Genomic DNA, 16,743 nt, shown 5'->3' on the forward strand with positions numbered 1-16,743 from the left:
TACTAGGTTTCTCTGTTCGAGGTTACAAGCAGAAACAATAAAAGCGCTGAAAGCAGGAAGTTATTTCTGCTCGTAGGCATAAATGTGTAAAAATAAATGTTCTGATTCCTAAAACCTAATAAAATCCATGTAAGTCTCCTTTTCGTCCCCAATGCATATAACTGAATATAAACCAGTCACGTTCAGCTACTTTTCTGATGTATATGAATACACTAGTTCTGGTGCAGCTCTTACAACAAAGATACTTAAGAACTTTTTTTTCATACGAGCTCTTGCCGTTTTTAAATTGAATATTTTTTCATTTCAGTAAATCACACGAAACACCAGCAACACTCATTGTAAGCATCTGACCAATCACATTCCTGAATTTCAAACCCATTTAGTATTTATTTTTAACTTGTTTTATTTTTTTTTAAATTTTAAAACCTGTTTTAAGTATTCTTGCCATTTTTAGCATATTGTAAGTGGATTTTTTCAAATATTTTATTTTTTAAATCATATCAACCCATTGTAAGTTCCCATTGATAATTCCTGAGCTTTATAACTGTGTATTATTTCTTTTTACCTTTTTTATTTTTTTTATTATTTTACAGAGCTTTTTAATATATTGTGAGCATTTTAGTGTCATTTTAAAATAGGACTATCAATGCTCCTGACTTTTAAACCTGTATTTATTCTGACATTATTCTCTCCACCTGCAGATGAGGGAGGTATTTGATTTTAAATTTGTTGATTTGGGGGGAAAATGTACATTCATTTCCTTGTATGTATCACCAGTGAGAAACTTTTTTTGGATGAATTGCATTTTTGGATGAATTGCAATCTTTACTTCAAGGCCTTCAGGCTGATATAGAAATGACGGGAGATTTAAATGACACATTTGATAAATCAGACAGGAACAGCATAACATCTAAAATGGCAGAACCCTCTAAAGTACTGAAAAAATTCCGGCACATTCATAATAAATACAATTTATTTAATTTAAAGGATAAAATTTGCTTTAAAAAGAAAACCACAATTTGTACGATATCATATTTCAATATCGACATTCAGATGAAGAATTTGAGGATTTGAATATCATTGAAGAGTACATCGATTTTGGGACAATGTTTGCATCTGAATAATCCTTCCTCCTGGAAAGAAGGAAAAAAAAGTTTTGAGTCTCAGTCTTCAGGATCCCCCCCAAAAAACGTGCAAATTTGTTTCCGATGTATTTTGGATAAAGATATAACTCTCATAGAAGATACATTTTATCAGTTGAATGTAGTCGATACTTTCGACTTTTTATATGATGATAGGACCTACATTTAGGGCTCAGTACTGATAACACTGCTGCTATTGATGGAGTAGAAATAAGTGATGTACTGGCAGTTTTTTTTCTGAGGCAAGAGGTCCTAGAACACCTCCTATAAAAATGTTAAGATTCAGAGCAAGAAATATTTTTCCACCTCACCTAATGCTATTGCATTAACGAGGCTGAAGTTGGCTTCTTATTCGCCAGCTGCTGCTTTGTGTTTTTCGTTCCATCTTAAATGCTACTGCTGTGATGTTATGTCGTCTTTCGCCTGTAGATGGCTCTCTACAGTCATTTTTAAAAATACTTATCCGGATGTATTATTGTACATTTCCTCAGTAAAGGGGAATATGTAAGTAGAGACTGTCCAAATTGCATTTTGTATGAAACACATTTCAGAAACACAACTCACAATAAAACAAACAGGCATGTTATACCACGAGTAAATAAGACAAAGGCAAAACGTAAATTCACTTCCTGCATATTTTCCACGACCTTGCCTTCTGATCATAAAAAGTCTCAAACTCTTGCATTTTACAAGAAATTTTAATATAGCCGTTTTAAATGGGACATTTAGAACATGGCATATGAGACTATATGGTTAACTGAGGATGAGCAGAGGGTGATCGAACCTACCTCCTGGTTATAAAAATGTCTAAAAATTCTGACACAGATGTGTGATAGACAATGGAAAAGACTATCAAAATCCTGAACTTCAGGACATTGTACTGTACTGTTTTTTTTAAATACGACCCTCTGAACATGGCACGAGAGAATACATTGTCAAATGGTAAATGCAATGTTTGCTATATTTCTAGGGCCCTCCCTCCTGATTTTAAAATCATCTCATATTTCTGACATCAAGGTGTGAGACACAATATAACAGACTGTCAAAATCCTGAACTTCAGGACATTTTATGATACCATTTTAAAAATATGACCCTCTGAGCATGGCATGTGAGAAAATGGCATGTGAGAATGCATTGGGAAAAGGTGAATTCAATTTCTGCTGAATTGCTATTGCCCTCCCTCCTGATTACAAACTCGTCTCACAATTCTGACACTGAGGTGTGAGACACAATGTAACAGACACTATTAAATTGTGAAGTACAAGAGATTATACTGTTACGTTTTTTTTTAATATTGACCCTCTGGCATGTGAGGACTTGTAGTCAACAAAATAGCACACATTCTGCCAATTTGCTTTGTCCGTCCTTCCTCGTTACCAAAACATCTTAGTATACCGACACTAAGGTAAATGTCTCTAAATCCAGAAGTTAGGTTGTCAAAGTATATCGGAGTCAACCGATACTGATCAGGTTCTGCTGCTGCTGAGCCCGCAGCCTTCACCATAAGGTCCAATTCCCCAAGCCTGTACCCTTCAGAAATTGCAGTATAGAATGAAAAAAACTCCAATAGATATCGGCCACTGTTGGCGATTTTCCTTTAAGAGAGATAGATAATACTTTATTAATCCCGTAGGGAAATTGACAAATGATTCTCCAGAAATTTTACGGAGTGTATCACTTTCACTGAGACTGAGGAGTGTTAAGCTGTACATGAGTCTTTGTGGCTCGGTTGTTAACAAAAAGGGTGGTGGTTTGAGCCTTCCCAGGGACGCTATGAGCCTTTTAATGTACACACCCGTCTCACTTTACCTCCACGGCCGGTCTTGTACCGCAATCAAATACAGAGCCCGCAGGGGGCAGTAGGCTCGCAAATATAGCTCACTGTGTATATAATGAAGAAGCGGAGGTTAGTTTCTCATCTGCATGTTGCAGAGCCTTATGCAACTCGTAACAACAGTTGGGGTTTGATCCCTGCACGGGCTATTAGTTGAAAGACCATTGTAAATGACGTGTAACAGATTTATCCAGCTGGCTTTTATGTTTCATACTAAATTGCTATCTTGAAACCAAAATAATTAGAAATATGGAACACAACTGTTGTTCCCCATGAAGGAAAGCTGTTTTACACTGACGTCACTCCTTTTTATTTAATCCAGATTTTAAAAACAACTCCGCCCTATCAAAGGAAAATGTTACACAAAAGTTGGAAAGCACACTCTGAATCCATCTGTATATTTGATTTCCGCAATCCGTTCAAGGCTGCCTATGTTAATCGTAAGTGTATAGATGAAACATTTAATATATTGTTCAGTTTAAATCAAAATGCTTTACTACTACAAGAGAGAAGTATAGTATGGAGGATGCGACAAATGTGTGATTTCTTGGAAGAAAACTACTTTTCTTTGCGTTCGAAATTAATTCGAAACAATTGACACACAAACCCTTTGTCTTTTTTAAAGAGATTATATCTTTAAACAGACAAATGTATAAAATGTGTTTTTTTTACCTAGAGATTTTGGACAGGGGCGATGTATTACTAGTAGAGGCTGCTGACTAACACTGTACTGTCTGGAGATCAGCTCCATTTGCAATAAAAAAACATGCGTAACAAAGCTGGAGAGCAGCTGAACTTGTGCTCAGTAGTCAGAATGGTGCTGAGGGTTCAATACTGGCTTTGTTGTATTAGTACAAGCTGCACAGGCTCTGAATCAGACCATTTCAATTAGTCTGATCAGTGCAGGACAAGTTAATGTAGAATTATTGCTTTGTCTGTCTCTTGTTTGTATATAAATGGATGTCTCTGATAACTTAATGTTAGTTTTTATTTTAGTTTTAGTTTTACGATGTAGGTCATGCGTTGATATATGACATGTCTCATTCCTGATTCAGCTCATGCTCCATAGGAGAGAAGAGATTCCTCCTGTTTCTTGTACATCCATATCAGAACAGAAGCCCATGTCACCCAGCTGTGATTCAAGATCGAGTTGCATCTTCAACATTTTCAACTGAGTCGGGCAACAAGAGCAAAACCCACCAGGCTTCCTCCGGGCAAGTATTGAGACAAAGAGACAGTGCACAGTGGGTAGCGTGGCCGAGTGGTCTAAGGCACTGGATTAAGGCTCCAGTCTCTTCGGGGGCGTGGGTTTGAATCCCACCGCTGCCAGGTGCTTCTGTCGAGACCCTCTTTCAGCTGGTTTCAGACAAAAGGGAGGGAACTGCTTTTTGGCAGTCTCTCGAGAAACTAAGCAGAGTGTTTAAAGATACTTTCTCAGCTTGACATCAAGGCACAAAACAAAAACCTTCTTGCGTCCTCTCAACCCAAAAGCGCTTTGCCACTTTTTGCGTTATGCAGGGAACGACGTCTGCCCAGATCCCTTTTGTGTCAATGCAAATCGTAGTGTGCCCTCCGTTTTAATGTTGGCTGTGCTGGCGTGCTGCTTCTGTCTGTGAAACTTGAATGTTCTGCTTCTTCGCACCGAATCGTCGGCGGGGGTTGAGCTTGTTAAATCTTTGCGCATAGCGCTCCTTTGGAAGTACTTTGTCCAAGTTCAAAAGCGATCGTGGGATTTACTTCATGCGTGCAAAAAGCATGCCTCGCACGACAGATTTAAATGGGGAATGGAGCCTGCTTCTTGCTGTTTTTCCTGTGGTTGCAGTTACAAAGTTGATCGTGCTTTCACATTCTGTTAACAGTATTCACTGGCTGAGCTTTATCAGTTGGTTTTTAAAGGAATCTCTGCTTCGGTTCCAGAAAAGTCATCTGTAGTGTGTTTTTTTCCGTGCCCATGGCAGTCTTTTAAAGCTGGTAGTAATGGCGGCGAAGTTAATTTTTTATCCTCTTTAAAAGAATAAGGACGGGCTGGGGTGAGCTCCATTTACCACTCTTTCAGCTAACCGCCAAACTCGTGAACTGATTACACTGCAGAGCCACAGGCGCCTCGCTTTTCTCCATTCTCTGGGTTAGGGTGAAAAAAAAACTTTGCTGGTATTAGCTGGCCTGCTGGGAGTACCTCTTCTTCACTGATAAGCAAGATTTGTGTTTCATCTTTCGCAAGCTGTATAGATTTCTTTCAAAACAAGTTGTTCCAGAAAGGAAACGAACACTTGCATTCACCTGAATTAAAAGGCATGGGATTTGCCCGTAAGGATAAATTCTGTACAGTAAGACAGGAAGAAAGTCACCGCTGGGAATCAGACCCAGGAACTCCTGTTTACTAGACAGGCGCTTTAACCAACTAAGCCAATGCGCCGGCAAAGTGCTGTCCTTTGACAGCCACTTGGACACGTCTCAACTGCTCTGAGACATCTGTGTTCGGTGTGCACCGAGCCTGCTCGCCTTGCAAGTTGCCTGATTTACATGCCATAGCTCCACCACTAAGAGAAAGGATGAGAAATGGCTTTTATCTGTCACTTTTCATGTCAGAGGATCTCAATCTGCTTTCCCTGTACAAGAGGATGTCCAACTCATGTAGCTATAGATGTAGACGACAGTGGTCCACTGAAATCTTGATCTCACAACCCTCGGCATGACTCCGCTTTGTTCTGCTTTAGACAAAGGGGGGAAAAGACTTCTTTCATCACACGTTTTACACTGTTTACGGTGTTTGCAGTGCTCTTTCTTAAATGAAAACCAGGAATCGGCACCATATGAGGTGAGACTAGATAATATGGGATCAAGTAGCCTCGCCATTCCATGCGTGATATGAGCAAAGTGTAATTCCTGTCTTTATAGTGTGCTTGTTAGAGACTAAGCTGGCACCCAGAGCGCTTTAAATCCGGGAGTCAGCAGCCCAAGACAAGAGAGCTTCCATCGTCTATGTTTTTTGTGTGAAGGGGGAAACCATGCGTGTGCTGCAAACGATCTTAGTATCGAAGTGCCGTCCCACATAACCGATCCGAACAATCTGCTTTACAGAGGAGCACTGCCGGAGCTTATCGTTGGCAAACTGAAGACCAGGCTGACCTCTTCTGTGACTCTTGAACACTGAGTCTCAAGGTTGTGAATTCAATCTCCACGCTGGCGGGAAATTCCATAGGTAATGATCACATTTTCTTGCATGCTAATCAAAAGAAATATTAAGAAACTTTTCCCGATACCAGTTTTTTACAAAAGTAAAGGCACATGGCACATGTGTGCCACATCACGTCCGAGTTTAGTGACAACTACCTCAGAGATTGTAAGATGGGTAGTTTCAGATCAGATCACTTTTTTTTAATCAAAGGTTCAAGCAAACCCGAATACTTTTGCAAGAGACATTTCAGAATCCCAGTCAAATCCAGTACGATTGCTGGATCCTTCGAATTCGACTGAACTATAGCACAGATCTGCAGTCCACCATTAGAATACTGTGGGTGTGTTGTATAAGCCATACCGCCCAAAATAGTTCTAAAACAGGAGATGCATCCTCGTTTAGGAATGTGGTATAAAGTGAAATGGTCTGGGAAGAGTCCTACGTTGAACAGTTCAAAATAGATGTAAAGGGGTATTTACGGACTCTTTCGAAATGTAAGAACAAGCTGTGAGGACCTTCATTTTATTTACCTTGTGTAATAGTTTTTCATAAAGTGTAATTGTATTATAGCATGTGCCCCTGACGATTTTCTTGATACGTAATATTTGCTCTTGTTTGTATTGTATGTAGTTTTGTTGTTTAAATAAAATGTAAAAGACACAACTTTCTGGATGCGGCTGCTGTAAAAATAAAATGACATCAAGGGTGCTGTACGCAGAGGTCTGAAACCTGCTCCACAGAAGATCTTTATCCAGAGGTGTTAAAGAAGTCGAGATCTCGCCATGAGAGGGGAAGCATCTCAGAAAAAGCAGGTGCAGTCGGTTCCACGGTCATAACGCCACTAAGTCGGGCGACAAGAGCAAAACCCGCCCGGCTTCCTCTGGGCAAGTAATGAGACAAAGAAACAGCACACAGCGGGTAGCGTGGCCGAGCGGTCTAAGGCGCTGGATTAAGGCTCCAGTCTCTTCGGGGGCGTGGGTTCGAATCCCACCGCTGCCAGGTGCTTCTGTCGAGACCCTCTTTCAGCTGGTTTCAGACAAAAGGGAGGGAACTGCTTTTTGGCAGTCTCTCGAGAAACTAAGCAGAGTGTTTAAAGATACTTTCTCAGCTTGACATCAAGGCACAAAACAAAAACCTTCTTGCGTCCTCTCAACCCAAAAGCGCTTTACCACTTTTTGCGTTATGCAGGGAACGACGTCTGCCCAGATCCCTTTTGTGTCAATGCAAATCGTAGTGTGCCCTCCGTTTTAATGTTGGCTGTGCTGGCGTGCTGCTTCTGTCTGTGAAACTTGAATGTTCTGCTTCTTCGCACCGAATCGCCGGCGGGGGTTGAGCTTGTTAAATCTTTGCGCATAGCGCTCCTTTGGAAGTACTTTGTCCAAGTTCAAAAGCGATCGTGGGATTTACTTCATGCGTGCAAAAAGCATGCCTCGCACGACAGATTTAAATGGGGAATGGAGCCTGCTTCTTGCTGTTTTTCCTGTGGTTGCAGTTATAAAGTTGATCGTGCTTTCACATTCTGTTAACAGTATTCACTGGCTGAGCTTTATCAGTTGGTTTGTAAAGGAATCTCTGCTTCGGTTCCAGAAAAGTCATCTGTAGTGTGTTTTTTTCCGTGCCCATGGCAGTCTTTTAAAGCTGGTAGTAATGGCGGCGAAGTTAATTTTTTATCCTCTTTAAAAGAATAAGGACGGGCTGGGGCGAGCTCCATTTACCACTCTTTCAGCTAACCGCCAAACTCGCGAACTGATTACACTGCAGAGCCACAGGCGCCTCGCTTTTCTCCATTCTCTGGGTTAGGGTGAAAAAAAAACTTTGCTGGTATTAGCTGGCCTGCTGGGAGTACCTCTTCTTCACTGATAAGCAAGATTTGTGTTTCATCTTTCGCAAGCTGTATAGATTTCTTTCAAAACAAGTTGTTCCAGAAAGGAAACGAACACTTGCATTCACCTGAATTAAAAGGCATGGGATTTGCCAATAAGGATAAATTCTGTACAGTAAGACAGGAAGAAAGTCACCGCTGGGAATCAGACCCAGGATCTCCTGTTTACTAGACAGGCGCTTTAGCCAACTAAGCCACGGCGCCGGCAAAGTGCTGTCCTTTGACAGCCACTTGGACACGTCTCAACTGCTCTGAGACATCTGCGTTCGGTGTGCACCGAGCCTGCTCGCCTTGCATGTTGCCTCATTTACATGCGATAGCTCCACCAATAAGAGAAAGGATGAGAAATGGCTTTTATCTGGCACTTTCCATGTCAGAGGATCTCACTCTGCTTTCCGTGTACAAGAGGATGTCCAACTCATGTAGCTAAAGACGTAGACGACAGTGCTCCACTGAAATCTTGATCTCACAACCCTCGGCATGACTCCGCTGTGTTCTGCTTTAGACAGACAAACTCCACGCTGGTGGGAAATTCCATAGGTAATGATCACATTTTCTTGCACGCTTCTGTAGGGTTTGGGCATTTACTTGGACAATAATTAATTGTAGCAGTAAATCACAAAATTGATTCTTTTGATGGCTTTAGAATCCAACCATGCAATATAACTCAAACAACGCACACACACAGGTACTAATACACGAGGATACATTTATTAATACATAGAATATGCATATAAACAGATCTTATCGAGAGGGTTATCAGAATACAATAGGTATATATTCAGTCAGTTACAAAGAGTTACATATATCAAGAGGACATACATTCAGTATATCATTCATTTAGACCGTTTCGTAATTGAACTTGGTTATAACTTCTACATTAGATACTCAAAACAAGTACATAACTCTTGTTGGGATAACAATTGAATTCTCGAGCAGTAATGCAGTGAAGTTGAATACTCATCCAATCTCTGGGGATTCAGATCTCCTGCGGGCACAAAGAAACAGTTGCAGGCTGTTGCTGTCCAATCCGCGCTCTCTGGCTCGGTGCCAGGCTGTGCTGTGCGGCTTGCGACGGTGCGCTGCTGATGCTCACTGACCGGCTAGTTAGTGTTGGCTTTAACTAGCAAAGTTTGCACACAGGAGAAAAGATGACTGTGAGTCCCAGCAAGTTAGGAAGAGGACCGGTTTGTTCCTGATGAAGAGCTAGTTGTATTATTATTATTGAGAGACAGGTTCACCGTCTGTTCCTCAAGGTTGGGACAGGAGATCACACACTGTATTATTATTACTGAGAGACAGGCTCACTGTCTGTTCTTCAGGCTGGGGCAGGAGATCACATTGTATTATTATTTTTGAGAGACAAGCTCACTGTTCCTCAGGCTGGAACAGGAGATGACACACTGTATTATTATTATTGAGATACTGCCTCAGTGCTCCCCAGGCTGGGTCAGGAGATCACAAACTGATCTATTATTATTGAGAGACAAGCACACTTTTTGTTCCTCAGACTGGGACAGGACATCCCACACTGGATTATTATTATTGAGAGACAGGATCACTGTCTGTTCCTCAGGCTAAGAAAGGAGCTCACACACTGGATCATTATTATTGAGAGATAGGTTTACTCTCTGTTCCCCAGGCTGGGAAAGGAGATCACACACTGTATTATTAATATTGAGAGGCAGGCTCACTGTCTCTTCCTCAGGCTGGGACAGGAGGTAGCACACTGTATTATTATTATTACTGAGATACAGGCTCACTGTCTGTTCCTCAGACTGGGACACGAGATCACACACTGTATTTTTATTATTGAGAGACAAGCTCACTTTTCCTCAGGCTGGGACTGGAGATCACACACTGTTCTATTATTATTGAGAGACATGCTCACTGTTTGTTCCCCAGACTGGGACAGAACATTCCACACTGGATTATTATTATTGAGAGATAGGTTTACTGTCTGTTCCCCAGGCTGGGACAGGAGATCACACTCTGTATTGTTATTATTGAGAGACAAGCTCACTGTTCCTCAGGCTGGGACAGGAGATCACATTGTATTATTATTATTGACAGATAAACTCACTGTTCCTCACTGTTATTATTATTGAGAGTCTGGCTCCCTGTTCCCCAAGCTGGGACAGGAGGTCACACACTGTATTATTATTATTATTGAGAGACAGGCTCGCTGTCTGTTCCTCAGGCTGGGACAGGAGATCACACACTGTACTATTATTATTGAGAGACAGGCTCAGTGTTCCCCAGGCTGGGACAGGAGATCACACACTTTATTATTATTATTGAGAGACAGGCTCACTGTTTGTTCCTCAGGCTGGGACTGGAGATCACACACTGTTCTATTATTATTGAGAAACAGGCTCGCTGTCTGCTCCTCAGGCTGGGACAGGAGATCACACACTGTATTATTATTATTGAGAGACAGGGTCACTGTCTGTTCTTCAGGTTGGGATAGGAGATCACACACTGTATTATTATAATTGAGAGACAGGCTCGGTGTCTGTTCCTCATGCTGGGAGAGGAGATCACACACTGTATTATTATTATTGAGAGACAGGTTCGGTGTCTGCTCCTCAGGCTGGGACAGGAGATCACACACTGTTGTAGTGTGCTCTCACGAGGCACCAGTTCTGTAGGGGTTTGGGCATTTACTGGGACAATTATTAATTGTGGCAGTTAATCACAAAATTGATTCTTTTAATGGTCTCAGAATCCAACCATGCGAGATAACTCAAACAACGCACACACAGGTACTAATACACGAGGATACATTCATTAATATATATAATATGCATGTAAACCAAACAGATCTTATCGTAAGGGTTATCAGAATACAAAAGATATATATTCATTCAGTTACAAAGAGTTACACATATCAAGAGGACATACGTTCGGTATATCATTCATTTAGACCGTTTCGTAATTTAACTTGGTTACAACTTCTGCATTAGATACTCAAAACAAGTACATAACTCTTAGGAATTAAATTGATATCAACTGGTTGGGATAACAATAGAATTCTGGAGCAGTAATGCAGTGAAGTTGAATACTCATCCAATCTCTGGGGATTCAGATCTCCTGCGGGCACAAGCAAATGCAGGCTTGTTGCTGTCCAATCCGCGCTCTCTGGCTCCGTGCCAGGCTGTGCTGTGCGGCTTGTGACGGTGCGCTGCTGATGCTCTCTGAATACTGGCTAGTTAGTTTTGGCTGAAACTAGCGAAGTTTGTGCACAGGAGAAAAGATGACTGTGAGTCCCAGCAGGTCAGGAAGAAGACCAGTTTGTTCCTGATGAAGCGCTAGTTCTGAATAGTGATTCAGCTGTCCACAGTTCTGACCTTTTCACGAGGCCTGCTGCTGGTGCTAACCTCGGGTGGATCCTCTGGTTACTCTCTGGCAACCTCCGCTCTCGACTCTTAGAACAAAGGAAAGTTCTGGCACTTGGACACACTGGCCGTTCCGTGGTGGTCCAGGCTGAGTCTCAGGATGGTCAGGAGGCGCGCTGCAAGAATGTCCTGCCCTTGGGAGCCTTCTGCTCCTGGGCCGTCCTGCCCTGGAATTGTCTCACACTCCTGGAATTCTCCTTTGAATTCCCTTTAGAATAGTCTTGGAGTTCTTTGTTGCCTGTTTTTACCTGGAGGAACTTCAGCTCGTTCATTGGATGAAAGTTTCATGGGCATCAGAGACCCACGTGGGTTACTCGGCCCTACCAGTCCCTGATTGGTTGATCAAGGTGAGATATGAGTCACTTACTCCTGACACTTAGGAATGCAGTCCAGATGTCCATCTGGCACTCCCTAGACAGATAGGCGCCAATGGATGCCCATTGATCATGATAGCCAGGCTTAGCTAAATGAATCCCCATTTGGGAGCTGTCCCTTATCAAAAGAAAACATCTTTAAATCAGCCTGCATGAATAGCTTCTCTGTGGCTGCACCACAGAGGTGAAGAGAGAGATGGGGCCTCATTTGGGAAAGCACAGCAACACTTAATTCTGTCTTATTAACAAGCATTGCCGCTACAATTAGTAGGAAGAAAGATACAATGTTTTGAAAATGTAATATGTTTTAAAGGATTAAAGGGAAAAGAAATACTTTATATACGCAAACTAATTCAACTGAGCTCCTCTAAACTATATAGCCTGAAAAATTGCCAAAGCACAATGTATCAATTTGGGTGACACTGGGGGGAAAGGATCACAACATTGAAAACCACAAGGCTTATTTTCAACAGCAAAATTTGTGCTTGAAAATATTTGACAAAAAAAGGAATATTACACGCACGGAAACCAATATTTACCACTAGGATAGAATGCAGCATAGAACAGTTGGATAGAAGGTTAGTGTAACTCTATAGTGCATCACAGAGGTCAGTCTCTTCCCCCTCATTATGCAGGCTGACTTCACTGTCCTCCAGCGATAGTCAGCTGTAATCACTGATGCAGACATGATGTTAATACTCTGACAGCATCTTGGCTGATTTGGTTAAAGTGTTTTCCTATTAAACAGGAGATTCTGCGCTCAAATCCCAGCAGTGTCTTTCTTCCTGTCTTGTCTTACAAAATGTTTCACTATGGATGATTACATGCAGCTTGATTTTGTTTAATGCAAGTTTTCATTCCCTTTCTGATGGCTCTCTACAGTAATTTTTAAAAATACTAATCGGGATGATTACTGTACATATCCTCAGTAAAGGGGAATATATAAGTAGTGACTATCCAAATTGCATTTTTGTGTGAAACACATTTCAGAAAATCGAAAACCAATTTTCAAAACTCACAATAACAAGACAAAGTTCACTTTCACTTTATGCATATTTACCACAACCTTGCTTTCTGATCATAAAAAGTCTTAATTTTAATATAGCAGTTTTAAATGGGACATTCAGAACATGGCATATGAGAATATATGGTTAACCGAGGATGAGCAAAGGATGATCGCACTTTCTGCTTATTGCTATGAACCTACCCCTGGTTATAAAAATGTCTCAAAATTCTGACACTGAGGTGTGAGACACAATGTAACAGGCTCTCATAATCCCGAAATACAAGAAATTTTACTGTAGCATTTTATAAATTTGACCCTGTGAACATTGCATGTCCCTCCTTCCTCATTACCAAAACATCTCAATGTCCCGACGCTATGTACATTTGTAATTACAACACTTCACTGTTTCATTTATGAGTTGTGACATTGTGAACATGGCATGTTAAAGTATATAGAAAATCTAGATCAGAACAGGCTAAATGCAATTCCTAGTGATTTATCATTTTCTTACTTTCGAAATGAAAAACATTTTTTTTCAGTGATTATGACACTTCAGTATGACATAAAATATGCTTCAATGACAGAATAAATAATAATAATAATAAATAAGCATGGAAAAAATACCCAAAGTGGACATTCATAGTTGTGATTATAGAATGTTAGATATCGGGTGGGTAGCTGCGTCAGCATGCGTAGGCTGCAAAGGAACAAGTAAAGGACTATTCCAGCTGAAAAGAGAAGAAAAGAATCACAATGTTTCGGCTATGGAGCCTTCTTGATGTGTGAGAAAGACAGGGCAGTAAGCAAAGATAATTTTCTTTTTATCTTTGCTGAGTGCAGTTTATCACTGATGACAACATCAAAGACATTAAGGAATTTTTACGGCTTACAGCTCCATATCAACTTCCTTTCATAACTAACCTCATCAGATCCCTCAACTCCCAACTCTTCCAGTTTCTCACTTCAGAGAAGGAAAAAAAACTCAAAATCCTCTACAGAGAAAAACCATCAACACCCTTATCACCTCCACCAATCCTAACCTTGGTGTTACTACACCCTCTGACCTTTCCCTTTCACCCCTTTGCATCCTCAGCTAACATATTTTAATAGTACAACAAAATTACAATAGATTGTACAGTATTTATGTTTAAAATTAAGGTAAATATGTCAAAATATCGAAGTCCAAATGCACGGTGCTAATGTAACAATGCTTGCATGTTCTTAAACAAATCTGCATTGTATTTTTAAAATATTTCAGCAGAGGATGCAACGGGGGTATAAATGACGACTCGACTTTTTCTTGGGTGAATATGGTTTTCTGGGGAGTTGCGATGTTGGGCATACAGTAATTGGACATTCCCCGGTGATTCTGACACCTGTTAAGCACTCGCATTTCCTGCAAATATTAAAATGGTTAAGGTTTCGCTGAGAAATCCAATCGACCTTTGCGAAGACAATGTTTACATCACATAAGAAACACGTCTCTGGGTGGACTCGAACCACCAACCTTTCAGTGAACAACCGAACGCGCCACACAGATGGAATGGTGGGTTCGTGTCTCACATCACAACTTTCAGGTTAAAAAAAAATATTTTTTTGCCAGCTGGCAATATTTCTTCTGCACTGATAATCAAGAATTGAATTTAATTTCTCGCAAGCTGTGTGAATTTCTTGAAATACAAGTTTTCCAGAAAGGAAATGAATACATGCATTTAACGAAATCAAGCCCTTTGTGATAGTCCGAAATGGTACGTTATGTACCACAAGATAGGAAAAAAAACATGATTGGGATTTTAAGCTACTGTACGTGACCTATGGTACCAGACCGGGGTAAAGTTAGCTTGAAGTTCGAAAACGATTTTGGCACGCCTGTAGCGTTTACACGAAACCTCTTAGAATCGCGAGAATACTTGCTTTGTGCATAAAATACATTGTGAATGCTTTCTCAGCCTTTACTTTTTCGTTTATATTACATTTTTTTGGACCAAGCACGAATATTCTTTTGTCCATATCTTCGCAACGGAAGCACAGAACGCCTTCAAACCAAATGCATTTTAAAGACCACGACGTGGATATTTCCACAGCCTCTACATCAAAGTATCAGTGAGCTAATTATCTTTTTTTAAACCTCCGGTTTTTCATCGATGAGTAATTACGCACTAACTGGAACCCGGGGGACCGCTGTATACACAAGTTCACAACGCGAGAAATACTGTTCAATACGGCTTCATGCGAAAAACCCGTATATGACCATAGGAAGCATAACTGTGCAGTCTCCAATTACCCAGACTGTAAGCACGGGAATAAAGCTTTGTCTGAATTCTGAAACCCTTCCTTTACGTCCTGTTTTCATTCAGGTAAGAGTCAACTATATGCAAAATACTACTGACAGCAAGAAGATTAAAATATTCTTTACTCAGCAGCTTATTAAACACAGCTCCCATGATGTTCAAACCGATTTTTTACACAGAACACTGACACAGCTTTGCGTTCTGAATCTCTTTTTCTCGTGTGTTTATTTAATGTGGCACAATGTACTGGGATAGGGGTATTCTGTTCACAAACCAATAGCATTTAAACCACAGCACCCACAATGCTGCAAGTAAGTGTTTTGCACACTAAGCAGAGAGCGATGTCTTCCTCGTTAGTATAGTGGCAAGTATCCCCACCTGTCACCCGGGAGACCAGGGTTCATCAGGACATGCATTGAAGTGAAAGCAGGATGCGCTGCGACATCCACTGTGCAGACCCGCCACACTAAGAGGTGAGTGGGTCTGTTCGATCACAGCGCTAGGCGAATCCCTAAACAGTGTGCGTGGCAACAAACGAAACGGGCCTGTTTCCGCCCGGTTTCGATCCGGGGAAATCGGGCCCAGTAGTGGCGGGATCTGTACAGTGCATGTCGCAGCGCTTCAATGTGCTTCCTGATGTCCTACCCCGAGTGCAGAAAAGACAGCATCCACAGCAACAACAGCTCAGGTCTCTGCACAGGAGCTAAGCTGCCCTCATCTCCTCTGCTCTGCGGCTCCTGCGGAGCGGAGTCCCGCCTGGAGCCGTGTTTGCAGGCGGCGGCTCCCCGCGCCCTGTCTGTGCGTCGCGTCCAAGAGCTCCTGGGAGGAAGAGAGAGCCCTCCCACTCGAGGGCTTTTCCACGGTCTGTGTGAGGAGGGGCGGGTGTGTCCAGTAGCTTATCGAGCGGAAGCCTGGGGCGGCGGAGAGCTGTGATCGTGCAGACCTTGAGGTGTCACCTCTTTGTCTGCTTTCCCGCCCCCCCTCCGCCCAAGCTCTGCTCCAAAGTAGCCCGGCAACCCCTCACACCTGCACGTGTCACAACCTAAGGTGCGGTCATGAGACACCCATGGGGTGTCGTTCTGTTCTTGCTAATTGTTTCCTGCCCGTCGCAGGCAGGAGTCCATGCGAGGAAGATGCGCTGGACAGAGCTCAGAGGGCGCAGCTGGGTGGCTTTCCTTCTGAGTGACGTTCCTGCAACACTCTCCCGCTACTCTTGGTGCGCTCATGCCACAACACAGGAAGGCTGGAGCAGGTGACTGTGGGCTTGGCGCACTGCCGAAATAGCTCAGTTGGGAGAGCGTTAGACTGAAGATCTAAAGGTCCCTGGTTCGATCCCGGGTTTCGGCATTTTGTTTCATCGCGCCCTTTGTTCCTCTCTCCAGCGCCCCCTTCCTAAAGTGACGCGTCCCTTTCTCAGCCCGAAACGCAAGCGAGACACCAGCAGCGGTCCCTGCAGGTTTCCGTAGTGTAGCGGCTATCACGTTCGCCTGACACGCGAAAGGTCCCCGGTTCGAGACCGGGCGGAAACAGCCTCGTTTTGCACGCTCCTGTACTTCACAGAGGTCTTGAGCGACCGGTCATTTGTTCCCAATGTATTTCCGGTGCCTTCGTGCACTCTTGTACCAAACGCACGTTCC

General features: G+C 42.2%; 4 non-coding genes across 4 annotated transcripts; all 4 read left to right on the forward strand.

Moving 5' to 3' along the window:
- Positions 1 to 4,224: 4,224 nt before the first annotated feature.
- On the forward strand, positions 4,225 to 4,306 carry trnal-aag (transfer RNA leucine (anticodon AAG)). The gene has a single exon. It is a non-coding gene; the product is annotated as a tRNA-Leu (tRNA).
- Positions 4,307 to 7,072: 2,766 nt separating this feature from the next.
- Positions 7,073 to 7,154, forward strand: trnal-aag (transfer RNA leucine (anticodon AAG)). Its single transcript has one exon. It is a non-coding gene; the product is annotated as a tRNA-Leu (tRNA).
- Positions 7,155 to 16,380: 9,226 nt separating this feature from the next.
- On the forward strand, positions 16,381 to 16,453 carry trnaf-gaa (transfer RNA phenylalanine (anticodon GAA)). Its single transcript has one exon. It is a non-coding gene; the product is annotated as a tRNA-Phe (tRNA).
- Positions 16,454 to 16,562: 109 nt separating this feature from the next.
- trnav-gac (transfer RNA valine (anticodon GAC)) lies at positions 16,563 to 16,635 on the forward strand. The gene has a single exon. It is a non-coding gene; the product is annotated as a tRNA-Val (tRNA).
- Positions 16,636 to 16,743: the final 108 nt, after the last annotated feature.

The sequence above is a fragment of the Lepisosteus platostomus genome, chromosome 5 (assembly GCF_059453375.1).
Source record: "Lepisosteus platostomus isolate fLepPlt1 chromosome 5, fLepPlt1.hap1, whole genome shotgun sequence".
Lineage (NCBI taxonomy): Eukaryota > Metazoa > Chordata > Actinopteri > Semionotiformes > Lepisosteidae > Lepisosteus > Lepisosteus platostomus.